We start from the raw sequence: 27,444 nt of genomic DNA on the forward strand, positions 1-27,444 counted from the left end.
TAATTGAAATCTTCCCGTATCTCCCGGCCTTTTCCAAGTAGACCTCCTCCTCTTGTGATTCTTGAAGAGGGTATTCGCTATTACTAGCTGAAACTTGTTACAGAACTCAATTAGTCTTTCTTCTCTTTCATTCCTTGTCCCAAGCCCATATTCTCCTGTAACTTTTTCTTCTACTCCTTCCCCTACAACTGCATTCCAGTCGCCCATGACTATTAGATTTTCGTCCCCCTTTACATACTGCATTACCCTTTCAATATCCTCATACACTTTCTCTATCTGTTCGTCTTCAGCTTGCGACGTCGGCATGTATACCTGAACCATCGTTGTTGGTGTTGGTCTGCTGTCGATTCTGATTAGAACAACCCGGTCACTGAACTGTTCACAGTAACACACCCTCTGCCCTACCTTCCTATTCATAACGAATCCTACACCTGTTATACCATTTTCTGCTGCTGTTGATATTACCCGATACTCATCTGACCAGAAATCCTTGTCTTCCTTCCACTTCACTTCACTGACCCCTACTATATCTAGATTGAAGCTTTGCATTTCCCTTTTCAGATTTTCTAGTTTCCCTACCACGTTCAAGCTTCTGATATTCCACGCTCCGACTCGTAGAACGTTATCCTTTCGTTGATTATTCAATCTTTTTCTCATGGTAACCTCCCCCTTGGCAGTCCCCTCCCGGAGATCCGAATGGGGGACTATTCCGGAATCTTTTGCCAATGGAGAGATCATCGTGACACTTCTTCAATTACAGGCCACATGTCCTGTGGATACACGTTACGTGTCTTTAATGCAGTGGTTTCCATTGCCTTCTGCATCCTCATGTCGTTGGTCATTGCTGATTCTTCCGCCTTTAGGGGCAATTTCCCACCCCTAGGACAAGAGAGTGCCCTGAACCTCTATCCGCTTCTCCACCCTCTTTGACAAGGCCGTTGGCAGAATGAGGCTGACTTCTTATGCCGGAAGTCTTCCGCCGCCAATGCTGATTATTTATCAAAAGATAGGCAGTGGCGGGGATCGAACCCGGGACCGTTGTGCAGCATCACGCGGTTGCTAACGAGCTGCGGCTTGCCGAGTGGTCCGAGCGGTGGCCGCCAACTCTGAACTTAGTTTCAGGGTGCCACAACTCTCCCGTTCCCCAGAAAGTGGATGGTAAATTTGCTGGAAAGTTATTTACAGTGCTGTGAGATGTTGAAGGTGCTCTGCTCCTACGGTTCTTTCTCATGTGTGTGATCTTGCATGGGCAGTAGGGAATATTTACTTCACAGCAAGCAGGAGTGGGAAAATGGGCGTAAGAGAGTTGCAGCTATGGGATGAGAAAATAACTTACTTTTGCTGGATTCATGATACATGTATAAAAATCATATTCCATTAGAGCGAACTATCCCGCCCGAAAAGAATGTGACATTGGAATTCATATCATCAGGAACCACAGGACTAACTCAGCCTCTGATTGCAAGTTTTTTCGTGCCTACAAAACATATTATCGCACTACATTCCATAGAATCTTGGTATCTGCACCTCCCTGACCGAGTGGTTCTAGGCTCTACAGTCTGGAACCGTGCGACTGCTACGGTCGCAGATTCGAATCCTGCCTCGGGCATGGATGTGTGTGATGTCCTTAGGTTGGTTAGGTTTAAGTAGTTCTAAGTTCTAGGGAACTTCGGATCCAACCTCGGGGAAGATCAGTTTGGATTCCGTAGAAACACTGGAACACGTGAGGCAATACTGACCTTATGACTTATCTTAGAAGAAAGATTAAGGAAAGGCAAACCTACGCTTCTAGCATTTGTAGACTTAGAGAAACCTTTTGACAATGTTGACTGGAATACTCTCTTTCAAATTCTAAAGGTGGCAGGGGTAAAATACAGGGAGCGAAAGGCTATTTACAATTCGTACAGAAACCAGATGGCAGTTATAAGAGTCGAGGGACATGAAAGGGAAGCAGTCGTTGGGAAGGGAGTAAGACAGGGTTGTAGCCTCTCCCCGATGTTGCTCAATCTGTATATTGAACAAGCAGTAAAGGAAATAAAAGAAAAATTTGGAGTAGGTATTAAAATTCATGGAGAAGAAATAAAAACTTTGAGGTTCGCCGATGACATTGTAATTCTGTCAGAGACAGCAAAGGACTTGGAAGAGCAGTTGAATGGAATGGACAGTGTCTTGAAAGGAGGATATAAGATGAACATCAACAAAAGCAAAACAAGGATAATGGAATGTAGTCGAATTAAGTCGGGTGATGCTGAGGGAATTAGATTAGGAAATGAGACACTTAAAGTAGTAAAGGAGTTTTGCTATTTGGGGAGCAAAATAACTGATGATGGTCGAAGTAGAGAGGATATAAAATGTAGACTGGCAATGGCAAGGAAAGCGTTTCTGAAAAAGAGAAATTTGTTGACATCGAGTATAGATTTAAGTGTCAGAAAGTCATTTCTGAAAATATTTGCATGGAGTGTAGCCACGTATGGAAGTGAAACATGGACGATAAATAGTTTGGACAAGAAGAGAATAGAAGCTTTCGAAATGTGGTGCTACAGAAGAATGCTGAAGTTTAGATGGGTAGATCACATAACTAATGAGGAAGTATTGAATAGGATTGGGGAGAAGAGAAGTTTGTGGCACAACTTGACCAGAAGGAGGGATCGGTTGGTAGGACATGTTCTGAGGCATCAAGGGATTACCAATTTAGTATTGGAGGGCAGCGTGGAGGGTAAAAATCGTAGAGGGAGACCAAGAGATGAATACACTAAGCAGATTCAGAAGGATGTAGGTTGCAGTAGGTACTGGGAGATGAAAAAGCTTGCACAGTATAGAGTAGCATGGAGAGCTGCATCAAACCAGTCTCAGGACTGAAGGCCACAACAACAAGTTCTAGGAGACTGATGGCCTTAGAAGTTAAGTCCCATAGTGCTCAGAGCCATTTGAACCATTTTGAACCTCCCTGACACTCATTTTCTGTCGCCCTCCTGATGCACATTGTATGTCATTAACAAATAATATTTTTCCTGTCATAATTGTTAACACAATACTTTCAGCTGAGCCTTACTGAACGCTGAACTTGTCACCTCTCTCACAAGGGATTGCTTGTGCGTTTGGTGTACTTTGCTGGTATACAGTGCATCAGTGTTCGTCAGTTGGGTCCATGAGATACCTATTGGATTCCTAACCTCAGCCATACTCATTGAACGCAAATACGGCGGAACCAGGCTCTTCACAGAATACGCTAAAATACAAAATAATTTCAGATAGTTGTGCTGCACGTACCAGCAACGAAAAAGCAAAGAAATACACTACTGGCCATTAAAATTGCTATACCAAGAAGAAATGCAGATGATACACGGGTATTCATTGGACAGATATATTATGCTAGAACTGACATGTGATTACATTTTCACGCAATTTGGGTGCATAGATCCTGAGAAATCAGTGCCCAGAACAACCACCTCTGGCCGTAATAACGGCCTTCATACGCCTAGGCATTGAGTCAAACAGAGCTTGGATGGTGTGTACAGGTACAGCTGCCCATGCAGCTTCAACACGGTACCACAGTTCATCAAGAGTAGTGACTGGCGTATTATGACGAGCCAGTAGCTCGGCCACCATTGACCAGACGTTCTCAGTTGGTTAGAGATCTGGAGAATGTGCTGGCCAGGGCAGCAGTCGAACATTTTCTGTATCCAGAAAGGCCCATACAGGACCTGGAACATGTGGTCGTGCATTATCCTGCTGAAATGTAGGGTTTCGCATGGATCGAATGAAACGTAGAGCCACGGGTCGTAACACATCTGAAATGTAACGTCCACTGTTCAAAGCGCCGTCAATGCGAACAAGAGGTGACCGAGACGAGTAACCAATGGCACCCCATACCATCACGCCGGGTGATAGGCCAGTATGGCGATGGCGAATACACACTTCCAATGTGCGTTCACCGCGATCTCGGCAAACATGGATGTGACCATCATGATGCTGTAAACAGAACCTGGATTCATCCGAAAACTGACGTTTTGCCATTCGTGCACCCAGGTTCGTCGTTGAGTACACCATCGCAGGCGCTCCTGTTTGTGATGCAGCGTCAAGGGTAACCGCATCCATGATCCCCGAGCTAATAGTCCATGCAGCTGCAAACGTCGTCGAACTGTTCGTGCAGATGGTTGTTGTCTTGCAAACGTCCCCATCCGTTGATTCAGGGATCGAGACGTGGCTGCACGATCCGTTACAGCCATGTGGATAAGATGCCTGTCATCAAGACTGCTAGTGATAAGAGGCCGTTGGGATCCAGCATGGCGTTCCGTATTACCCTCCTGAACCCATCGATTCCATATTCTGCTAACAGTCATTGGATCTCTACCAATGCGAGCAGCAATGTCGCGATACGATAAACCGCAATCTCGATAGGCTACAATCTGAACTTTATCAAAGTCGGAAACATGATGGTACCCATTTCTCCTCCTTACACGAAGCATAACAACAACGTTTCACCAGGCAACGCCGGTCAACTGCTGTTTGTGTATGAGAAATCGGTTGGGAACTTTCCTCATGTCAGCACGTTGCAGGTGTCGCCACCGGCGCCAACCTTGTGTGAATGCTCTGCAAAGCTAATCATTTGCATATCACAGCATCTTCTTCCTGTCGGATAAATTTCGCATCTGTAGCATGTCATCTTCATGGTGTAGCAATTTTAATGGCCAGTAGTGTAGTTAGGCCTGGGAGATCCTGTTTCTTTTATCAGCGATTGGGAGCGACGAGAATGAAAAACAACCAGTGAACGTAATCAGAGTAAATGATTGTCATCGAATATGGCTAGAAGTGAAGGTCTAATGTGTGACGACTTCGTGATACATATTAGGCGACGTATGTGAACGACTATATGTGTAGGGGAACCCGTAGGGTGGGCTGCTGCAAAATTAATGGCATAATATTTCTAGTACTGATGATGTGTGATATATTCTCATATTCCAGGGTGAGGTATTTAAATAAGCGATTAGTCTGGAGGTAAATATTTTAAATTGGGCTTGTCAATAGAGTCTTTGTCACCATTAGTTGGAGCAGAAATCGAAGAGAGATCGCGGTGCACTGTTGCTGATCGCAAAGTGTACATTATTCCATATGTTAAATTTTGAAAATGAGGTAACCCGCCACGTTAGGCAATAGCGCTAACGCGCTGCTTCCTGGACTCGGGTAAGCGCGCTGGCCCCGGATCGCATCCGCCCGGCGGATTAACGACGACGGTCGGTGTACCAGCCAGCCTGGATGTGGTTTTTAGACGGTTTTCTACATTCCCCTAGGTGAATACCGGGCTGGTCCCCACGTCCCGCCTCAGTTACATGGCTCACAGACATCTGCACACTTCCGCATTATTCCATGAATTACACTAGCCGCAGACAGTTGGAGTACACTCACTCCATCCAGGGGGGTACGGGGTGGCGGCAGGAAGGGCATCTGGCCACCTCTTAATCTAACATTGCCAAATCCGATTAACCATGCTGATCCTCCGTACCTGTGGGACAAGGTACAAGAGAAACAAAGAAAGAAATTTTGAAAATGAAGTCTTCATACGACGAAGTGTTTTAGGACCTATTGTCAGCAATTGTCAGAGAACAAGGGGGTGTTGAGATCACCAGCCTGTACTAGCACTTGCTTTCTTCTGGTTTCTTTGATCTTCTAAAAAACTCTCTACATTATACTTGGCCCTCACTTATGTATACAGTTAGAGGAAAATAATGACACGCCACAAATATTTTACATAAGAAATCAATGCATCCTGATTGTAATAATATCAAATCTCTTCCTATGCAACATCCCTTCTCCTCCGCCTCTTCCTCATCCTCAGACTCCTCGTCGTCCTCCACCCTCGTCACCTTCATCATATCCTTCGTCACTCTCACCCTCAGCCTCTCCCTCTCCCTTCCTACGTCTATTCCTTCATCCTAAACCTTAACCTATCTAAGCTTTGACAATGGTCAGCGATTTGAGTCGCAGACAGACAGGTCAGGGTTGGAAATAAGTTAAAATCCACACATATGTTCACATATTTAAATTGAGGACAATGACAGTACAGTTTTCATATTTTTGGCTCGCTACGCGCAAACTATTAGTAGTACAGACAAAAAGAGCAAGATCTTTTGGTAGGAAATTTAATGTAGTTGAATTTTGTTCTGGGATAAAAATTCGCCAGAGGCAATAGTGTTCGAATTATACAAGAAAAAAGTAAAATTGTGGCATTCAAACGCGTTTTTCTTGAAAAAGTCGATAACTGTGGCTTCCAGCAAAAACACATCCCAGTACAAAATTTAAATACGTTAAATTTCCTACAAAAAAGGTTCTATTAACATGTTCCTGTAAGACTAACAGTTTGCGTGGAGCGACCGAGAGAATGTCAACATCCGGAGAGTGGTTTTTGATTGTGGGTTGCATAAAACGTCATCGGTAATGGCATCTGATTCACCCTGTACATGAAAATTTTAAGTAAACCAGATACCTTAATGTTTGCATTTGGAACAGAAGTTTCTAAGGCTTCAGTTGGAATTCTTTTTCTGAATTCTTCTCTATTCAACTTAGTGTTTTGTGCGATTTATTGAAATGTATCTTTAGCAAAATCTCTATTTTAATTATGAAGAAAATTAATAATAATAATAATAACGCTAAATAAATTCTGTTTGGATTTTGAAAAACGGTAAAATGTTGTCGCTGTTTCTGATCGACTCTTAAAATCTTCTGTAACAGCTGTGTTTCTTCATTTATGATACAATTCTCATTCAAAAGAGTGACAGGTAGGTTGCATTAAAACTATACGTCTCACTTTTCAAGAGCTCATTCGACCAAGTCTTATTTCTGAATTGTTTGAATATAATCAGCAAATAATTCTCTCACGTTTTCTGTGCTGATGGGTACAGGTAGTGGCTGATTTAGATCGTTAAATTAAGCAGAAAAACATTCACAGGTTTATCCAACAAATGCATTGCTTGACTCAGTGATGTACAGAATATTTTTGAAGTTCAGTCGGAACGGTACATTTTATAAAATTACTCTGCCTTTCGCTCCCATTTACAATACGAGAATCGAGAGGTATAATTTTTTTCAATGCGCTCTGCGATGATGATAAAAATGCCGCACTTTCCCGATGTCGAGTGGCACTCTTGAGGAAACTGCTAGCGAGTGACGGCTAGGAGAGTTCATGTTTCTCACATGCTTCACAACGCGCCGATAATGGGTTTCACGATTACTTTTTTTGTAGCTTCTAGTTTATATTGAAGTCTAAATGTGCGTTTTGTCTGATGTTAACTAAGTGCGAGAAAAGTAAGTACGGAAAGCCTCGAAGTGGGGCCTTGGACCAGTCGCTTGTAAGCATTCTTTACAGAATATAAATATAATAGGGAGGCATTAAAAATATGTACTGTTGTGTCAATGACTGAAAGAGATCAGGAAAACGACAGAAGGAATGGTGAAGTAATAACTGTTACGAAGACATCAACATTCTAAACATTTGCGTCTGAGCGGATTTTGGACAATTAATTTAACGAGATGGCTGATACTAAAACGTAATTTGCTGCAGAGGAGTGAAGTACACAAATTGTTTACATGAATTATTTATCTTTTTCATGTGAATAAACCAGCGGCGTTTTTCGGGAGGCTGTTGCTTATTTTTTTTGCCAAAGAGTAAATTAAAAACGGGTCTTTTCGAGTGTAGCAAAAGGAAGTAATTGGCCTCCATCCGTAGAGAGCGAGAGTACCTGCTACGACCTGGGGAAGCATGGGTCTGACGTAATTAGAATCACGGCAGCCACAATGTGGTCCGGACTGCCCCGTCCTCCGTCCTGTGGTAGCCTTTAATACCTTCAAATTGGGAAACCTTAGTGCTGCACCTTCGCAGATTTACAGGAGATGAGTCTGCTCTGACACGGAGGAGGGGAAGGGAGGGGAGAGTAAAGGAGAGGAAAGGCTCCGCGGTAGCGACAGCATTCAGGAGGAAGTTTCGTAGGCTGTTATGCAGGGCGAGAGACAGCAAAGTTTACTGCGTTAATGCGCCCTCCGCGAGGCGCTGTGCGTTTCTTGGAGCGAGAACGACCGCAGCGCACTCCAGCGGAGTTTTGGCACAATGAATCTAAATCTGGCAGCCGCTCTCGCGTTTCCTCGCATCCGCCATACAGAATGCTCATGGATACTGCTTTAAAGTCAATCCGAATTCTACATAGTACGGTAACTCACCTCGTTGGTGAGAACAGCAAGCTCCCTCCACTCGATAAATTCGTCGTATAATTTGATGCAGAAGTGCGGAAGATGAGGTACTGGTGATACTCTTTTTTGAAAGAAGACATGGATTTGCTGTTTAGAATCTGTACACTCTGCAGTTCTGGATTTGAACCTAAATAAAAAGAATTTTTCTTTTTCAAATTTCTGTTAGTCACTGTTCCACAAAACTTTTACTTTCGTAACAAAAAAATGGCTCTGATCACTATGGGACTTAACATCCGTGGTCATCAGTCCCCTAGAACTTAGAACTACTTAAACCTAACTAACCTAAGGACATCACACACATCCATGCCCGAGGCAGGATTCGAACCTGCGACCGTAGCGGTCGCGTGGTTCCAGACTGAAGCGCCTAGAACCGCTCGGCTACACCGGCCGGCTTTCGTAACAGCTAAGTTAATTATTTGCTTAGTTTTCTAAGCAAGTACGGTTGTTGTGGCAGCATTCAAATGTCGCTAACTGTAATAATCGTCCTCCTCCTCTTGTGGGATAGCATCTAAGCTGTTCTCTATCCTTGGAAAGTTCTTTTAAAATTGGTACCAGCTTGTCTGAACTGTGATAATGGCAGGGAGAAGCTATATGAAGACTTTCTGCTAGAGCTTTAAAGCTGCCGTAGACTCTCATACGGAAGTATAGACTACTGTTGCTTTCCTAGTAGCCTTGGCCACTTAACATCATAACCGCATTATCTGTACGTTAGATGTGTGGCACACTTATCAAGCGTTACCTCATTTTGATTGCTTTGTTTGCATGTGATTAGTGTCTTACTAGATTACTCTAGAAACTGGAAGCAGTGCACCGTCTAGAAACAGCGTGAAGATATACAAAGGGCCGCGTAACCTACACAGTTATCCAGCTGTCTGTTAGTTAAAAATAAACGATATTTAGAGCAAAATTGAAACTGTGAAGTTTCAATTCCGGAATCTTTCGAAAATTGTTGATCTGTAACATGAAACAAAGGGTTGTTGTAGCAAAAACAAAAAGCTAGCGATTTATCACTTAGCGCTAGAAAACGCAATTTTCTCAGAAGAAGGTGAAACAAAACAGAAAAAAAACGCGAAACAAAAACATCTCAAACATCGTTTTAATACTTCGCTGAGCTTATATAAAACATGATTGTTGTTCATAAGCAACTTTCACACTTAGCAGTCAGAACAGGAAACTGTTGCCTTTCATCATGATGAAGAATGTTCTGTTGAGTACAAAATAACAAGAATGATAGTATACTTATTTTATGTTTGCGCCTGTGAATCACAATTACATCAGAAGTTATTGCATTGGTACATAAAATTGCAAAAGTTTAGCGTGATAAATTGCAATTTATGTCTTGTGAGAACATAAAGTACACAGCAGACTAATACTGAACGGTGTGCGGTTCCAGTTATGTGCAAAACAACAAAACAGAGAAATTGTTGTCTCTCAGTTTCTTCCTCGCACATTCATTTACGTTTCTTCCTCCACCAACACTACCACAACAGTATCAATAATCTTTTCCGGGCGGGAAGGAGCGCCGGCCCTGGCGCGAAACCGTCCGGCGGATTTGTGCCGATGTCCGGTGAGCCGGGCAGTCTGTGGATGGTTTTTAGGCGGTTTTCCATCTGCCTCGGCAAATGCGGGCTGGTTCCCCTTATTCCGCCTTAGCTACACTATGTCGGCGATTGCTGCGCAAACAAGTTCTCCACGTAACATAGGGGTTACACTCGTCTGGCGTCAGACTTCCCTGGGGTGGGGGCTGGGGGGGTGTCCACCGGGGGCTGAACCGCACAATTACCCTAGGTTCGGTGTGGGGCGGCCGGAGGGGTGAAGTGGACCGCGGTAGTCGTCGTGGGGTTGCGGACCACTGCGGCTGCGGCGGGGACGAAGCCTCTCCGCCGTTTCTATATCCCTGGTTAACATAACATAACATAACCAATAATTTTACACTTTAGTATGTGATTTATGTACTGTACCAAAACTACCGAACTGTAGTTTGGTACAGCTCAGCTCTACTTCCTACTCAATCATATTTTAAATATTTAGAGATACAAATGAAATCATATAGCAGGAGAGACTCTTTACATACACTAGTGAAGGAAAAGTCGTTTCCGGACTAAAAAATGCAAGCAGGTATCAACTCACCGGACCAAGTTCTCGTATTAGTTTCAGATTAAAGAGCCCCAGTAATCTCTATGAAACATTGTAGATGATTTAGGATTGGTACGAGCCGATCATGTCATCCTCCACTGCTGATGTAAATCGTGACAGTGAAAGTGTGTGTGTGTGTGTGTGCGTGTTTGTGTGTGTGTGAGTGTGTGTACACTTGCGTGCATTGCAGTCGGCTGCTTGAAATGAGCGCAATAAGCTGGGTTGCCGTGGAGATGTGACAGATTGACTGAAAGGAACTGACGAGTTTGGACTTGCCCGTGACCAGACCGCGAATGAAGATGGCCTGACATGTTAGTGTATGGCCCAGTGTGTCTATAAGATTTGTTGAAAGAGATGTAATGAGTACTTAGAACACAATAATATGTCTTAGAAGATAATGTCAATTTGAAATCTCATGATCGGACTATTGGCCTAACTGCAGTTAGAGAGCAGTCTTTCTTGATTGCAACACTAGGAGGAGATGGGTGGCGAGTCCGTCACCCCGGTCCCCTCGCCCCCCCCCCCCCCCCCCCCCAAGGAGACTACACTCTGCTCATTTGATAGCAGACTTATTTGAGCTGGAGCTGGGACTGTTGTTCTGGGACTTCCTCGAGGAAAATTCACCACTGCAATCCGGGATTCAGCCCAGTACGTCAAGAACTGAAACCTAGCGCTGTAGCCAGTAGTTGACCATGGTCATATTGTAGTGCCGCTGCCTAATGTATCTTATAAGTATTCAGCAGAAGCAATGAGAAGTAGCGTGGAGCCGTTGAAGATAGATGAATTAAAAGCCGCGATCCTGCAGCCACCAGTTTGGTAACATGTGGCTCACAGTATCAGACACGCACATGGATTGCCATGCCAGGAGAGCTGGGTGCTGCAGTCGACTGTACCACACAGCGATAACCGTGAAGCCAATGGGGCGGTGTCACCACATCAGGGCAAGTGTCTTGTTATGGGCAATGTGACTAGGTGCCATGTGTTAGTGAAGAAAATTAGTGCCAGAGACAAATAAAGAAGTCTGCATTTTGAGGCAGGAAAGCCATCATTATGACATTAGAGCTATGCTGGACAGCGAGACGGATGGGAGCCGCCAAAAGCAGTCTTGAGTTCGAGTCCGGGCTGTGGTTACCACCATAACTAAGTCCTTCACAGGACTCGCTGTCACAGTCCACCAACAATCCATCCAAGGTTGCTGTCGCCTCCGAAATTGAGTTCCTAGTGAGAACTGTCACCACAGTGCCAGCTGCCATGCGACTCCTGCTAGAGAACTACGAGATGCATCTCGAGCACAGCAGCCTACACGTGCCATCACTGTGACACGAATGGGCCGAGGAGCCGTTTGGTCTCCATGAGGCCGAGGGAAGTAGCGCATCACTGACGTGGACGACCATGGCCTCCAAAGTTTGCTGGCCTTCCACGGAACCGTAGCAACCACCGTCAGGACGCCAGCTCAGCAGCCATGGTGGGAGCCGCCACCCATACGTCAGCGCCGGCTGGGGGCAACAGAGAAAGGCGTTATAGCCTCAGTACGTTATGTACTGAAGTCAATAAAAGTCACTCAATAGTGTTTCCACTCGGGACTGAAGCCAAACTACTCACTCCCACAGTTAAATATAGAATATGCCTCAAGGACAAAGAAAAGCAAAGATGATGATGAAGCTGATCAGTATTTGAAAGAGCAACAACTTGCTTAATGTCAAAACCGGGAGCTACACAGTGGTAGAAGAACTGACGGAACTCTCATCCCGGTAACAGACTTATGGTAGGTGGTCAGAGCAAGGAAGATATGAGAAGTCGATTGCCACAGAACGAAGGAAGCATTCTTCGGTAAAAGAGCATTGACAGGGAACTGAAGAATGTGCCTGGAGCACCGTAAAAAATGATAGTGAGACGCTGACAGTCGAGAAGCCGGAGAAGGCGAATGTGTCTATGGACACATTATTTACATAATCCTGTGTCTTTTAATCTTTTTATGTGTTACAGTATTGTAATAATGTATTGGTTCACCGAAAAATGTTACAAATTAAGTGGATAGTTAGAGCATATTGAAAAATAGATTATCCTAGAAATGTGTAGAGGGAATTACCAGAAACAAGAACAAGTTAGTGAGACTTTCAACGATATTCAGAAATGGTTTGCCTGGCTCTGGAAGCTAGAAGGTGCAGACAAAGATTGGAGAGTGCGAAGGGCCGCGGGGATTGCGCGGCCCCTCCCGTCGGAGGTTCGAGTCCTCCCTCGGGCATGGGTGTGTGTGTTGTTCTTAGCATAAGTTAGTTTAAGTAGTGTATAAGTCTAGGGACCGATGACCACAGCAGTTTGGTCCCTTAGGAATTAAAACATATGAACATATGAGAGTGCGAATGAGATTGTAGTCAATGTTGGTTGTAGTACAGTAGTTACGTAATGAGGAAAAGATCTGAACAGGACAGAAATAGCTGAAGGAATTTATGAAATCAGTTGGAAGACTAATTTAAAAACAAATCTCCGATCTTGTATAGACCAACTTGGTCCACGGCGACAATTTATATACATGGTTAAGTATCTTTTAATCTACTGTCTCTGTGTTATAGGATACTGTGATAACTTACTGACTTGTAAATATATTAAATCCAGCTACAGGCCACAATTCCTTTTCTTACGAAAATAAAAGTTTTGTGGAAATATTTGGGTCTGTTTAATTTGTAACGTATCTCGCTAGTACTCAGTATTATATAGAGAGTGACAATTATTGAACTATATGAATAAAAGTAAATTAGTAACGAACTACGGCTTGCGCACACTTTATTCAACATGTAAACGTCACTACAGATATTAGGATTTAGGTAATGACGTATCCGATATGCCTATGTGATGATGCGGTGCAGACAAACATCGAAATTCCGCATGACACGCTGATGTGTCGGAACATCGATGGCCTCCTGAATTGCTGTTTTCAGCTCAGCAATGGTTTTGGGGCTATTGTCTTTAATATAGCCCCACAAAAAGGAGTCGCACGTGTTCAGATACGGAGAATACGGTGACCAATCGACTCTCATGCCAGTGGCCTCTGGGTACCCCAGAGCCAAAATGCGGTCCCCAGAGTGCTTTTCCAGGACATCAAAGGCTCTCCTGCTTCGATGTTGTTGAGTTCCGTCATGCGTGAACCACATCATGTCGAAACCATGGACACTTTGGACAATGAGGATGAAACCAATTTCTAAGACCTTCACGTACCGTTCGGTAGTCTCCTTGTAATCAAGGAATATCGCACCGATTATTCCGTGACAGGACACTGCACACCACCCAGTCATCCGTTGGGGGTGAAGAGACTTCTCGATCGCAAAGTGCGGGTTCTCAGTCCCCCAAATGTGCCAATTTTGCTTATTGACGAACCTATCCAAATGAAAGTGGGCTTCTACGCTCAACCGAACTATGCTATTTCTCATGCTGCCCCGCGGCCAACCGTGCACTTTGAACGTCCTGACGCAAACCGTTCAGAAGTTACGACGATTTTATTTCCTGTAACTCAATAATTGTCACCCTGTGACTTGAAATGTCTGAAAACAATTGCGATAAATTAATGGGAGTAGTCTGAAGTTCGTTCTTCGTCTAATTAACTTTATATTTTATATTTTTTACGATATTTTTCTGTCGTCAGATTGAAATACATGTGGATCTTCGAAACAGGAGAGCACTGACTCTGCACGCACAGTTTAAGCTAAGAGAACAAGCTTGAACAAAACTGTTGCTTATGTTATGAAAAATAAGTCAGCTGCAACATCCGCTGCTGAAAATGTGTTTTAGATCGCGACCGTTTCATTGACTGATTATGCGAAATACAAAATGTCATAGACTGTTAGTACGGGAGAATGTTGTACCTTTGTAGGCTTCTCAGACTCTCCTCAAGCCAGCCTTGTAATAGAAGTTTAATACATTTTCCTCTTCATGTACCTAGGAACAAATATTCAATTGAAATTTAAAAGCGTTGTTATCGAGGAAATTAAGCAGACGTATTGCCAGAAACCAGGTACAAAATCAATTCGTTTTGAAATTTAAGCTGTTGTAAAACAACAAAAATTTACGATTTCAAGACAGGTTAAAATTGTTAATTCGTTAAGCAAACTCAATTCATTTGCAGAACTTATAAGTTCCCCTGTTAAAAGACCTTCTTCTGTTTTAAGGTACAAGATGGTGCACAACAGACGAAGTATAGCTTAACTGTACACATGTTCTATAAACAGTCCTAAGCGAAAGATTTACAAATGCTGCACCCAACGCCGTCTCATGTCTAACAACAACGAAAATAGTAGAAAATAGCGTTAAGTGCCTATGGCGCTCTCTAGAGCGGATTGCCTCACGTGCTTCTGAAAGTCAATCACTGAAGTACCGACTGAAATACATTTTGTTCCTGGGTACCGTATCCTAACAGTACAACACACTCTCCTATATATAAACATTGTTCGAATTTTTCTTCTGGCTGTATTTGCCTATACTGTATTTCATTATCTTACTAGTGCGTTCTGACATAATTCTAACGTCTCTTCATATATTTCACTCTTCTTCATTGTTTGTATGTTTGCGTATTTGTTTTTTATTTATAGAAATGAGCATATTTAAGAGCAAGGACGAATGTGGAGATATCTGTTCGTGTCGTTTACTGTTTATCGTGTTACTGAATAGGACTTTATTCCACAGTATGGCACGTAGCTAACAAAATTTTTAATTTCTGAAGTTAAAGATGATGCGAAATTTTGGGTAGTGCTTTTGTTTTGAGGAGGTCCCGTTCCCGTGCATCTACGTATGAAGTTAAACTTGATATTTTGGTAGGATGGAATGATGGAAAACGTGTGTTCGCGTTGAAAGCGTTTTATGAGAGTAGTCTCAGTGTGGTAGACATCTGCCGAGCATTTCGGCATTTTGACATACAACGGTCATAAAATCCATTCATCCGTGAAATGACTACGCGGGTAATCCATTCCGAGAAAGCTCATTCCGACTCTGAAAAAGAAAAGTTTTGTTCCACAATGTAGTGTCGTTTGACCGATGTACACATATATTTCCAACAGACGACACTCCATTGCCGGACAATGAATTTATCTGTGACACAATATTTCATTGATCAAATGTCATCTCTGTGACCGTGTATGTAAATCGAATAACCATGCAAGTTTAAGGTTCAGTCTCAAAACGTTGCAAATATTCCACCTGCGTAATGCTAGTTACTGGGACCCGTAAGTATTATTACATGCTTATATTGTCACATCACAAAGCACTTCCCATGTATTAGTGACAATGCTTGTCCTAACAAAAATAGATGACATTTAACCCCGAATTACCATCTGAAAATTATTTCCACGTCTACATCTATTCTCTAGGAACCACTGTGAGGTACGTGGCAGAAGGTACTTTACATGACAAAGGTATTCCCCGGTCTACCAAGTAACGGGGTTTATTTCTGTTCCAGTCGTACATGCAGCATGGGAAGAATGGTTGCTTAGGTGACTCTGTGTGCGCTGCTTCGTAGTTAAAGCTTGATTTCGCGATCCCTACAGCAGCAAAATATAATAGGCTGTAGAATTTCTCTGATTCCTTACGTAATACTGGTTTTAGAAAGTTCCTGTTAGCGTGTCGATGAAAACCATTCAAAGGAAGTGTTGTGCCTCAGCAGGGTGCAATGCTTTTGGGCTTACTGATGCCACAACCTCTTGCGTCAGGAGATGGTGTAAACGGGTCGTAATGAAGGAAATGGATCATCGTCTGCTCAAAACCACAAGCGCAGGACACATCTTTGTAGTCCACATTTAAGCACAGCAGTTTCATTTCAGCCAATGCCCACGTGAAGACGGTTACGTGATTTCCATTTTGGTCACGAAATGCTTTTTCCTGGGGGGATAGCCTCGTGATGGCTGGGTGTTGTGTGCTGTCCTTAGGTTAGTTAGGTTTAAGTAGTTCTAAGTTCTAGGGGACTTATGACCACAGCAGTTGAGTCCCATAGTGCTCAGAGCCATTTGAACCTGGGGGGATAAGCCCTCTTTTGATGTTATCCAACAAATTTTAGCACTTTTCAGCCAGCGTTGAAGCCTCTCTTCCGCCTTTGACTTCAATATGAAGCAGGTGCTTGAGTGAAGCATTTCCTTCTGCGAAGTCGTCGAGCAACAGCTTCGTGCCAATGAAGTGGGTGTCGATCATCAGTATTGGCGTTGCTCTTTCCGGCTTTCCGGTTACTATCCGCCTGATATCGGGTGTAACTGTTCGGTCAGAACCTGGCTCTCCTTGACTGGGGTAGGTGTCAAGCATCCTTTCACGAGACGGCAAGTTTGATGAAGAGCAATACCAGCCTTTTCGAGTGGCGGTATTAGTACCACACAGAGGAAGCATACTCTCCTGCCGAGTGATAAAAGGCTAGAACCGACACCCGAAGTACACGTGGGCTTGCTCCGCACTTGTACCTTTGGGTTTTTTAAGAGATTATTTCGTACTGCGACCTTCATTCTGACACAGTGTTCCCTGAATGTCAGACTGCTATCGAGAATATCCCCGAGATATCTAGGGGCAGAAATGCGACTGAGAGGAGTTCTCAGCCATGAGACCCTTTACCTGTGGTTACCATATTTGTTCTGCGATGGAAAGCGCTGACTACTGTTTTGTTTAGCTTTCGCTTCGGCTGTTGGCCTCATAATAACTTCCCATGTCGTAAAGAGCGGACGAAGGTTGTAAAGTTGTCTACCAACGCCTTTAAATGTCTTATGTTGTGCAGAGTGGGCCAGATCGTGGGCATAAATAAATGGGACGCATGCCTTGTTAAGTGGTTGGTCGTTGGTGTACTAGTTAAATAGTGTGGGAGCAAGAACGCTCCCTAGGGGAAAACCATTTTTTATTCTGCGCCACCGACTTTTGGTGTTTTGAAAACTAGCGCAGCATCTGAATTAGAAACTGTAAGTTGCCCATAGGATTTGCCGATCTAGAGAAAACGTTGGACAACGTGAAATGATGCAAGATGTTCGAAATTCTGAGAAAAATAGGAGTAAGTTACAGGGTAAGACGGACAAGAACCAAGAGGGAACAATAAAAGTGGAAGACGGTGAACGAAGGACTCGAATTAGAAAGGATGTAATACAGCAATATAGTATTTCTCTCCTGCTGTTCGGCACATACTTCGGAGTAGCAATATCGGAAATTAAGGAAGGGTTCAGGAGTGCAATTAAAATTCAGGGTAAAAGATATCAATGATAAGATTGGCTGACGAAATTGCGATTCTCAGTGAAGAAGAATTAAAGGATGTGTTGACTGGAATCAACAGTGTAATGAGTACAGACTACTGTTTGAGAGTAAACCGGGAAAAGAGAAAAGTAATGAGAAGTAGCAGAAATGAGAATAGCGAGAAACTCAACATTAAAGTTATTGGTCACGGAGTAGACAAAGTTAAGGAATTCTGTTACCTTGGAAGCAAAATAACCCTTGACGGACAGAGCGTTGAGGAGATAAAAGCAGACTAGCACAGGCAATGGGGTCATTCCTAGCCATGAGAAGGCCACTTGTGTCGAACATAGGCCTTAATTTGAGGGAGAAATTTCTGAGAATGTACGTTTGCAGTACAGCACTGGATGGTAGTGAATCACGAACAGTGAGAAAACCGGAACTATAGAGAATCGAAGAATTTGAGACATGCTATAGAGGAATATAGAAAATTCGGTGCACCGATAAGGCAAGAAATAAGGAGGTTCTCCGCAGAATCGTCGAGGAAAGGAATACATGGAAAACGCTAACAAGAAGAAGGGACACGATGATAGGATATCTGTTAAGGCATCAGGTAAATACTTCCATGGTGTTAGAGGGAGCTGCAGAGCATAACAACTGTAGGTGAAGACAGTGATTGGACAGCATTCTTCAAATGATTGGGGACATATGGTGCAAATGCTCCTCTGAGATTAAGATGGTTTTGCAATCAGAAAACTAATGACTAAACAAAAGGTTCGTTTACACCGTATAGTACGCATCTACGTACAAATGTCTGTCAGTTCAGCTTTATCAGTACTTCATCAGTAAGTCAGTGGCGATATCCCATGAGCCAAACAAACCTGTGACTATTTGTTCTGATCTTCTTTGCATATGTTCAGTGCCCTCTGTTACTTGTATTTGATTTGGATCCCATAGACCTGAGCAGTATTCTAGGATAGGCCACAAAAGTGTGTTGGAAGCTATCTTCTTCAAAGACTAAATGCGTTATCTCAGTATTGTACTTACGAACCAAAGTCTGCCACCTGATTTACCTAAAGCTGAGGCTTTGTTATTGTTCTATTTCAAATCTCCAAAAATTGTTAACCACTGTAGTGTAGAGACGCAACATTTTTTTGGACTTTTCAGGCGCGGTCGTTTGCTCACTTAGCATTTACATCACCATTTTTTCCGTACTAATTACATCTACCTTGCTTTTAAGGTAACACATGAACTGTCTTTTGGTATGTCTCACAGTAACTGATGGATATATTGTCATCTTATATTATTACTTTCTGCTTCTATTCTTTCAAAATATTTGATTTTTATTTTATATTATTGTATGGGATATCACTTTCTTTCAGTATGACTGTAATGAACGAAGTCCTGTTAAATCATTTCTCAATGTCGTATTTGATTACTCACGAAAAATGTTTTTACAGGGTACAGACTTAATAGTAAACACCTTGACTATAGTACGGAAATCAAGCTGCTAATTTTAGCGTTATCAATATTTTTGGAAATTTCTCTGAAATGCCCGGCGTTGAGTCAGTAATCAGTTATAACATTTTCCTATCTGAACATTTACTAAAATCCGGCTACATAAACTGATTAGGTATAAGTTATCTTCTGACAATTTGACACAACACTGTCTCGCGTTCACTCACCTTAAGCTTGTTGTATGATTACAATATCTACCAGAATAGAAGCTATTCGAGCAGAGAACAATGGTTGGTACTAAATTATGAAAGGTGATTAGCATCTGCAGATCGTTTTTTCGGGCAGACGCTATTTTACTTTAAAATCTCCATAATGTATTATTCCTTTGTTTTTGCTGTCAATACAAAAAACTTACAAGTTATATGAGAAACGCGACATAGGTGTTCATTCCGGTATAGGGGCAGGCAAAATTACAAGAGTGACACAGAGCGTTTTGGGAACTTTTGATATTGAAATTTTAAAATAGTGTATTACATGGGTAGTCCAATAATATATTACTTCTTCTCATATCTCGAGAAATCACGGAAACTGGAGTTCATACGGAGGCTTACTGATCCTGTTTTTACCAAGCGCCGCTAGCGAAACGAGATGGTCGTACAGTGTTACTGACAGACCGAATGTGGGGTTCTACGGGCACCTGTAGCAAGTTCTTCTGTTTCACATGAGTCCCTTTGTGAAGATGAGGAGATGGAAAAATTAGGACATCACAAACACCCAGCCCTGAAGTGAAGAAAATCTCTGACCCTGCCAGGATTCGAAACCGCAACCCCGTGGTCTAGAAGTATTGACGCTAACCACTAGGGCACGTGCTGTGAACGCGACATTCATAAATGGAATACTACAGGAAGAAATGATAGTGATACACGAAATACTCATAAAGTAGCTTGTGGAATAGAGATGATGTTTTTAGAAGTAAAACACAATGGTCGTTAAAGTGTTTTAGACTCTTGGCATTGGCACATTTACAGTAACTATGTTATGGAATGAAAGCGAATAATTAACTGAATTTAGAACGAAATGATCTTGGTCTGATACTGAAAATAAAATTCATGGCCATGATTTTAATAAACGGAGTGTTGTTTAAAAGTTATGTCTACTTCTATTTAAGCTAAAATGTCCCATGAGATACATCTCTAGCTGCAGAAAAAAGATACGTTAACATACAGAAGATTTAACAGACGGAAATAGGGTTAGAATAAACGTTCAAAAATGAAGCTTATTCTGCTCATAATTGCACGCACAAGCCAATTAATTCCATCATTCAACTTCTTCCGTAGATCTGCTAAGGCAGTGATAGTTGGCAGTCTTGGAAAAACAATGAAGTGTAGATATCTGCTAAATTTATAGCTCTCTTTAAGGTTGGTGTAAGTCTAGAAGCAGTTACAAAAACAAATTGATATACTACTCTATCTAATTATTTTAGTGTATGACCGCTGTTCTTTTTGCCATTTGAGTTACGTGCGCACAAAATTGTATTATCTGTGACGGTAACATGAGCTAAAAGCCATTTGACTTTATTTAGGAATACTGATCCATCCGGCACATTGCTTTATATGGAAGTATGGTTGTATTACAAAACTACGCTTTCCCTTGACACATATTTCGTCATATTTCCCTGAAAATAGACCTGAAAGCAAACTTTCATTACACTGTGGAGAGCAGTTGTCTCTGAACCATGATAATGTCATGCCTTTGCATTCTGAATTTAGCATCATAACTAAAGCGTTTATTTATAAACGGATATTTACATAACGATAGCGGAAGATCACAAAGACTACTCCAGAAAACTTGGAACTTATTTGCCTTGACCGCATCGACTGCCTCCTTTGCTAGAATCAACGTTTCATTCGGATGATTAACTGATCTGGTCTTGTAACATCAACCTAAACTGCCCTCTGTGCTGCTACTGCGAACGGCTGAAAGCATCGGGAAAATACAGCGGTAATTTTTCCCCAGGATATGCAGCTCTACTGTATGGTTAAGTGATGATGCCATCCTCCTGAGGAAAATATTCATGAGTTAAAATAGTTCCCCTTCGGATCTCCGGGTGGGGGCTAATACGGAGGATGTCATTATCAAGAGAAACAAAACTGGCGTTCTACGGATCGGAGGGTGGAATACCAGATTCCTTAATCGGGCATGTAGGTTAGAAATCTGAAAAGGGAAATGAACAGGTTGAAGTTAGATATGGTGGGAGTTAGTGAAGCTCAGTGGCAGGAGGAACAGGACTTCTGGTTAGATGAATAAGGCGTTATAAATAGAAAATCAAATAGGGGAAATGCAGGAGTAGGTTTAATAATGAATAAGAAAATAGGAACGCGGATAAGCTACTACGAGCAGCATAGTGAACGCATTATGGTAACCAAGATAGACATTAAGTGCACTCCCACCACAGCAGTACAGATTTATATGCCAACTAGCGCTCCGCAAATGATGAAGAGTTTGAAGAAATGCATGATGAGATAAACCAAATTATTCAGGTCGTTAAGGGAAACGAAAATATAATAGCCAAGGAAGACTGTAGTTTGACAGTAGGCAAAGGAAGAGAAGGAAAAATTGTAGGTGTATATGGATTGAGGGAAATGAATGAAAGTAAAATTTTCCACAGAGCATAATTAAATCATCGCTGACACTTGATTTAAGAATCATAAAAGAAGTTTGTATACAAGGAAGATAATTAGAGACACTGGAAGGTTCCGGCTTGATTATATAATAGTAAGAGACAGATTACGAAACAAGATTTTAAATTGGAAGTCATTTCCAGGGACAGATGTATACTCTGACCACAATTTATTAGTTACGAACTGTAGATTAAAACTGACGAAACTGCAAAAAGGTAGGAATTTAAGAAAATGCAACCTGAATAATCTGAAAGAACTAGACGCTGCTGAGAGTTTCAGAGGGAGCATTAGGGAACGATTGACAGAACAGGGGAAAGGAATACAAAACAAGAAGAAGGGAAGCTTTGAGAGAGGAGATAGTGAAGGCAGGTGAGGACTGATTAGGTAAAAAGAGGAGGGATAGTAGAAATCCCTGGGTAACACAAAAGATACTGAATTTAACTGATGAAAGGAGAAAATATGAAAATGCAGTAAATGAAGCAGGAAAAGGGAATAAAAAGTCTGAGAAGACAGATTGACAGGAAGCATGAAATTCCTAAGCGAGAATGGCTGGAGGGTAAATGTAAGGGTTTAGAAGCATATACCCCTAGGGGACAGATAGATACCGCCTGTGGGAAAATTAGAACTTTGGAGAAAAGAGAACCACCTGCACAAAAAACAAGCGCTCAGATGGAAAACCAGTCCTAAGCAAACAACGGAAAGGTCGAAGGTGAAAGGAGTATACAGTGGTCTACACAAGGAAGATGTGCTTGAGGGCAACATTATGGAAACGAAAGAGGGTGTAGATGAACATGAAACGGGAGATATGATACTGCGTGAAGAATTTGACAGAGCACTGAAAGACCTAAGTTGAAACAATGCCGCGAAAGAAGACAACATTGCGTTAGAACTACTGATAGCCTTGGGAGAGCCAGCTATGGCAAAACTCTTCCATCTGGTGAGCAAGATGTATGAGATAGGCGAAATAACCTCAGACTTCAAGAAGAATATCATAATTCCAATTCCGAAGAAAGCAGGTGCTGATAGGTGTGAACATTACCGAACTATCAGTTTAAATAAGTCATCGTTGCAAAATACTAATACGAATTCTTCACAGAAGAATAGAGAAACTGGTAGAAACTGACCTCGAGGAAGACAGTTAATATTCCGGAGGAGTGTAGTAACACTCGAGGCAACATTAACTGTACGCCTTCTCACAGAAGATGAGTTAAGGAAAGGCAAACCTACGTTTACAGCATTTATAGACATTTTTGACATTGTTGACTGGAATACGCTCTTAGATATTCTGAGAGTATCATGGGTAAAAATACAAGAAGCGAAAGGCTGTTCGCAACTTATACAGAAACCACTTGTCGGTTAAAAGAGCCGAGAGGCATGAAAGGCAAGCAGTGGCTGAGAAGGGAGTGAGACAGAGCCTTTCCCAAAACAAAAGAAAAACCTGGAGGAGGGTTTAAAGTCCAGGGACAAGAAATAAGAACAATGAGGTTTGCAGTCGACATTGTAATTCTGTCAGAGACAGAAAAGGACTTGGAAGAACAGTTAAAAGGAGTGGACAGTGTCTTGAAAGTAGGACACAAGATAAACATTAACAAGAGCAAAACGAGGATAATGGAATGCAGAGGAATTAAATCAGGTGATGCCGAGGGAATTGCATTAGGAAATGAGGCACTTAAAACAGTAGATAAGTTTTGCTGTTTGGGGAGCAAATTACTGATTTTGGTCGAAGTAGAGAGGATATAAAACATAGAAAGGCTACGGTAAGGAAAGAGGTTCTGAAGAAGTGAAAGTTGTTAACATACAATATGGATTTAAGTGTCAGGAAGTCTTTTCTGAAATTATTTTTATGGAGTGTAGCCATGTATGAAAGTGAAACCTAGATGGTAAACGGTTTACACAAGAAAAGAATAGAAGCTTTTGGAACGTGGTGTTACAGAAGAAAGCTGAAGATACATGGGAAGATCACATAAGTAACGAGGAGGTACTGGATAGTATTGGGGAGAAAATAAATTTGTGACACGACCTGACTAGAAAAAGGGATCTGTTGGCGGGATACATTCAGAGACATCAAGGGATCACTAATTTAATACCGGAGGGAAGCGTCCGCTCTCATATAGATGTCTGAAGATGGAATCATGTAACTCTGACACTGATAACTTATTGTACATATAGACAGTAAAAAAGACAAATGATTAAAGAATGTCTGACATATATTGTTCGAAAATAGTTTATTTTATTCACTATTTCTAAGAAAAATTTTAAAATAGTCGATTGAATTGATTTTCCATCACGTGTAATAATATAGAGGAAACCTTGAGTTCTTAGGTTTCTACATAGCAGGTGCCATGTATGTAATATAATGCAAAGGCCGTATTCCACTATCATTTTTCTTCTTATAAGTTGCTTTTTCAAATATATTTGACGCAGTGAAGAAGGGAACTACTGTCAAATGTGGCCTTTCGGCAAATCTATTTGATCAAATCTAGCGCCTCGTCTTAGATTTAACCAAACGAAGCGGTATCTTCACTTTACTGCAAGCGGCTTGTATGTGCAAACACAAAGTGAAACCACTGTGTATTGTTTATGTAGACTGGAGAGGCACATTTAAAATGTAAAGATGGTCGTATTTCAGTGCTAATAGTGATGATATGAGTGTAGCAAGGTGTTTTATAATCTGGGATGAAAGCAGCAGCAAGCAGAGACACACGCAGCAGCAGGGAAGTAACCGAGTTGGTGACTTTTGCGAGTTCCTAACCAGGAGCGAATTTTATATCTTCATCTGTGTGCTTTAACAGTTTAGTCTCTTGAGTTTCTGCGTGTTAATTTAATATCTAATAGCCGCAGTTCTCGCGTTTTCGTTTGCGTCGGAAAATAAACCTATTCTGTCACATATTACAAGTTCGTAATCAGTGGCGAATTATTTAGTTTTACCTCTGTGCCTCGGTAGTTAGGTTTTTGAGTCTCTGCGTGTTAATCTGATTTATTAGACACAGTTCCTGCATGTTCGTCAGTGTCTACAGTACAGTTGCACAACACGTGCCGATAGTCCGTTTATCTGCATAGTTTAGTTTTCCACGGTCTTTAGTATGGACAGGGACTGTGATCACTTCGCTGTCAGCTCCAGGCTGTGATGGCCTCAGTTACACAGCTTGAGGCTGCAGTGGATGGGCACCACTGTTGTGGGCTGGCTGAAGGGGTTCAACGGACGTCCAGCACGTCCAAGACCTCCGATCGATCCTCACCGTTGGCCAGCCCAGTTACTGTTCGCACTGAGGCTGACCCCTCACCTGTGGTCGAGTGGGAGGTTGCCTCAGGGCGTAGCAGGCGGGTAAAGACTTCCCAGGCGGCCGCATGTCAGGCTTTCCAGGTTTGTCTGACAAACAGGTTCCAGGTGCTGTCTGTGCCTGACACTGTCGCTGAGCCAGACGCTGTCACCTGTCCTATTTGAGAGGAAACCTCTCAGCCTGCAAGATCCGGACAGTCACAGAGGGTGGGATTGTTGGTAGTTGGGAGCTCCAACATTAGGCGCGTTATGGGGCCCCATAGGGACAAGGCTGCCACGAAGGGAAAGAAAACCATTTTGCACTCCGTGAGCATACCAGGGGGATCCATTACAGACATGGAACGGATCTCCTGGAAGCCGTGGAGAGCTCAGGGTGCAGCCAAGTGCAGGTGGTGGCTCACGTCGGTACCAATGATTTGCGTCACTTTGGATCAGAAGAGATACTCTTGCAAGATGAAAGCAGAGCTGACCATTTGCAGCATAGTCGACACGACCGACTGCGGACCTCTGGTACAGAGGCTCAGACGGTTCTGCGACTATGTAGGCTGCAGATTTCTCGGCTTGCGCCAGAGGGTGGTTGGCTTTCGGGTTCCTCTGAATAGGTCAGGTGTCCACTATACGCAGGAGGCGGCTACACGGGTAGCAGGGGCTCTGTGGAGTGGACTCGGCGGTTTTTTTTTAGGTTAGAGGGTCTCGGGAAAGAGTACAGGCCGAACACAGGAACTACGTAGATACAGGAACCACTAGTGTAACAGTTGTAAATTGTCGTAGCTGTGTTGGGAAAGTACCAGAGCTCCAAGCGCTAATAGAAAGCACTGATGCTCAAATCGTTATAGACACTGAAAGCTGGCCAAAGCCGGAGATAAGCTCAACAGAAATTTTTGCGAAGAACCTAACGGTGCTCCGAAAGGATAGGCTAAACACGGTTGGCGGTGGCGTGTTTGTTGCTGTTAGGAGTAGTTTATATTGTCGCAAAATTGAAGTAGATAGTTCCTGTGAGTGAGTATGGGCAGAGGTCATTGTTGGAAACCGGAATAAAATGATAATTGGACACTTTTTTCGACCTCCCAATTCAGATGATACAGTTACTGAAAGGTTCAAAGAAAACTTGAGTTTGATTTCAAACAAGTATCCGATTCATATGATTATAGTTGTTGGTGACTTTAATTTACCCTCGATATGTTGGCGAAAATACATGTTTAATTCCAGAGGTACACATAAAACATCACCCAAAATTGTGCTAAACGCATTCTCTGAAATATTTCGAGCAGTTAGTTCTTGAGCCCACACGAGTAGTAACCTGTTGTGAAAACACACTTGAGCTCTTAGCAACAAATAATCCTGAATTAATAATGAACATCAAAACAGATACAGGGATTAGTAAACACAGGGTTCTCGTAACGAGATTAAATATTGTAACCCTGAATCCTCCAAAAATAAACGAAAAATGTACCTTTTCAATAACGCAGATAAATGTTCACTTGATGTCTTTCTGAGAGACAACCTCCACTCCTTCCAAATTAATAATATAAATGTAGAACAGATATAGCTTGAATTCAAAGAAATAGTATCGGCAGCAATTGAGAGATTTATACCAAATAAATTAACAAACGACGGATCTGATCCTTCTTGGTACACAAAACGGGTCAGAACACTGTTTGAGAAACAACGAAACAAACATGCCAAATTTAAACAGACGCAACATTCCCAAGATTGGCGATCTTTTACAGAAGCTCGAAATTTAACGCGAACTTCAATGCGAGATGCTTATAATAGTTTCCATAACGAAACTTTGTCTCGAAACCTGGCATAAAATCCAAACAGATTCTGGTCGTATGTGAAGTATGTTAGCGGCAAGGTTCAAATGGTTCAAATGGCTCTGAGCACTATGGGACTTACCATCTATGGTCATCAGTCCCCTAGAACTGAGAACTACTTAAACCTAATTAACCTAAGGACAGCACACAACACCCAGCCATCACGAGGCAGAGAAAATCCCTGACCCCGCCGGGAATCGAACCCGGGAACCCGGGCGTGGGAAGCGAGAACGCTACCGCACGACCACGAGATGCGGGCTTAGCGGCAAGAAACGATCAGTGCCTTCTCTGCGCGATAGCAATGGAGATACTATCGAAGACAGTGCTGCCAAAGCAGAGTTACTAAACACAGCCTTCCGAAATGCCTTCAGAAAATAAGAAGTAAATATTCCAGAATTCGAACCAAGAAAACCTGCCAACATGAGTTACGTAGAAGTAAATATCCTCGGAGTACTGAAGCAACTTAAATCACTTAATAAAAGCAAGTCTTCTGGTCCAGACTGTATACCAATTAGGTTCCTTTCAGAGTATGCTGATGCATTCACTCTATACTTACCAATTATATACAACGGTTCGCTCGACGAAAGATCCGTACCCAAAGACTGGAATGTTGCACAGGTCACACCAGTATTCAAGTCAGGTAGTAGGAGCA

The sequence above is a fragment of the Schistocerca americana genome, chromosome 3 (assembly GCF_021461395.2).
Source record: "Schistocerca americana isolate TAMUIC-IGC-003095 chromosome 3, iqSchAmer2.1, whole genome shotgun sequence".
Taxonomy (NCBI): Eukaryota; Metazoa; Arthropoda; class Insecta; order Orthoptera; family Acrididae; genus Schistocerca; species Schistocerca americana.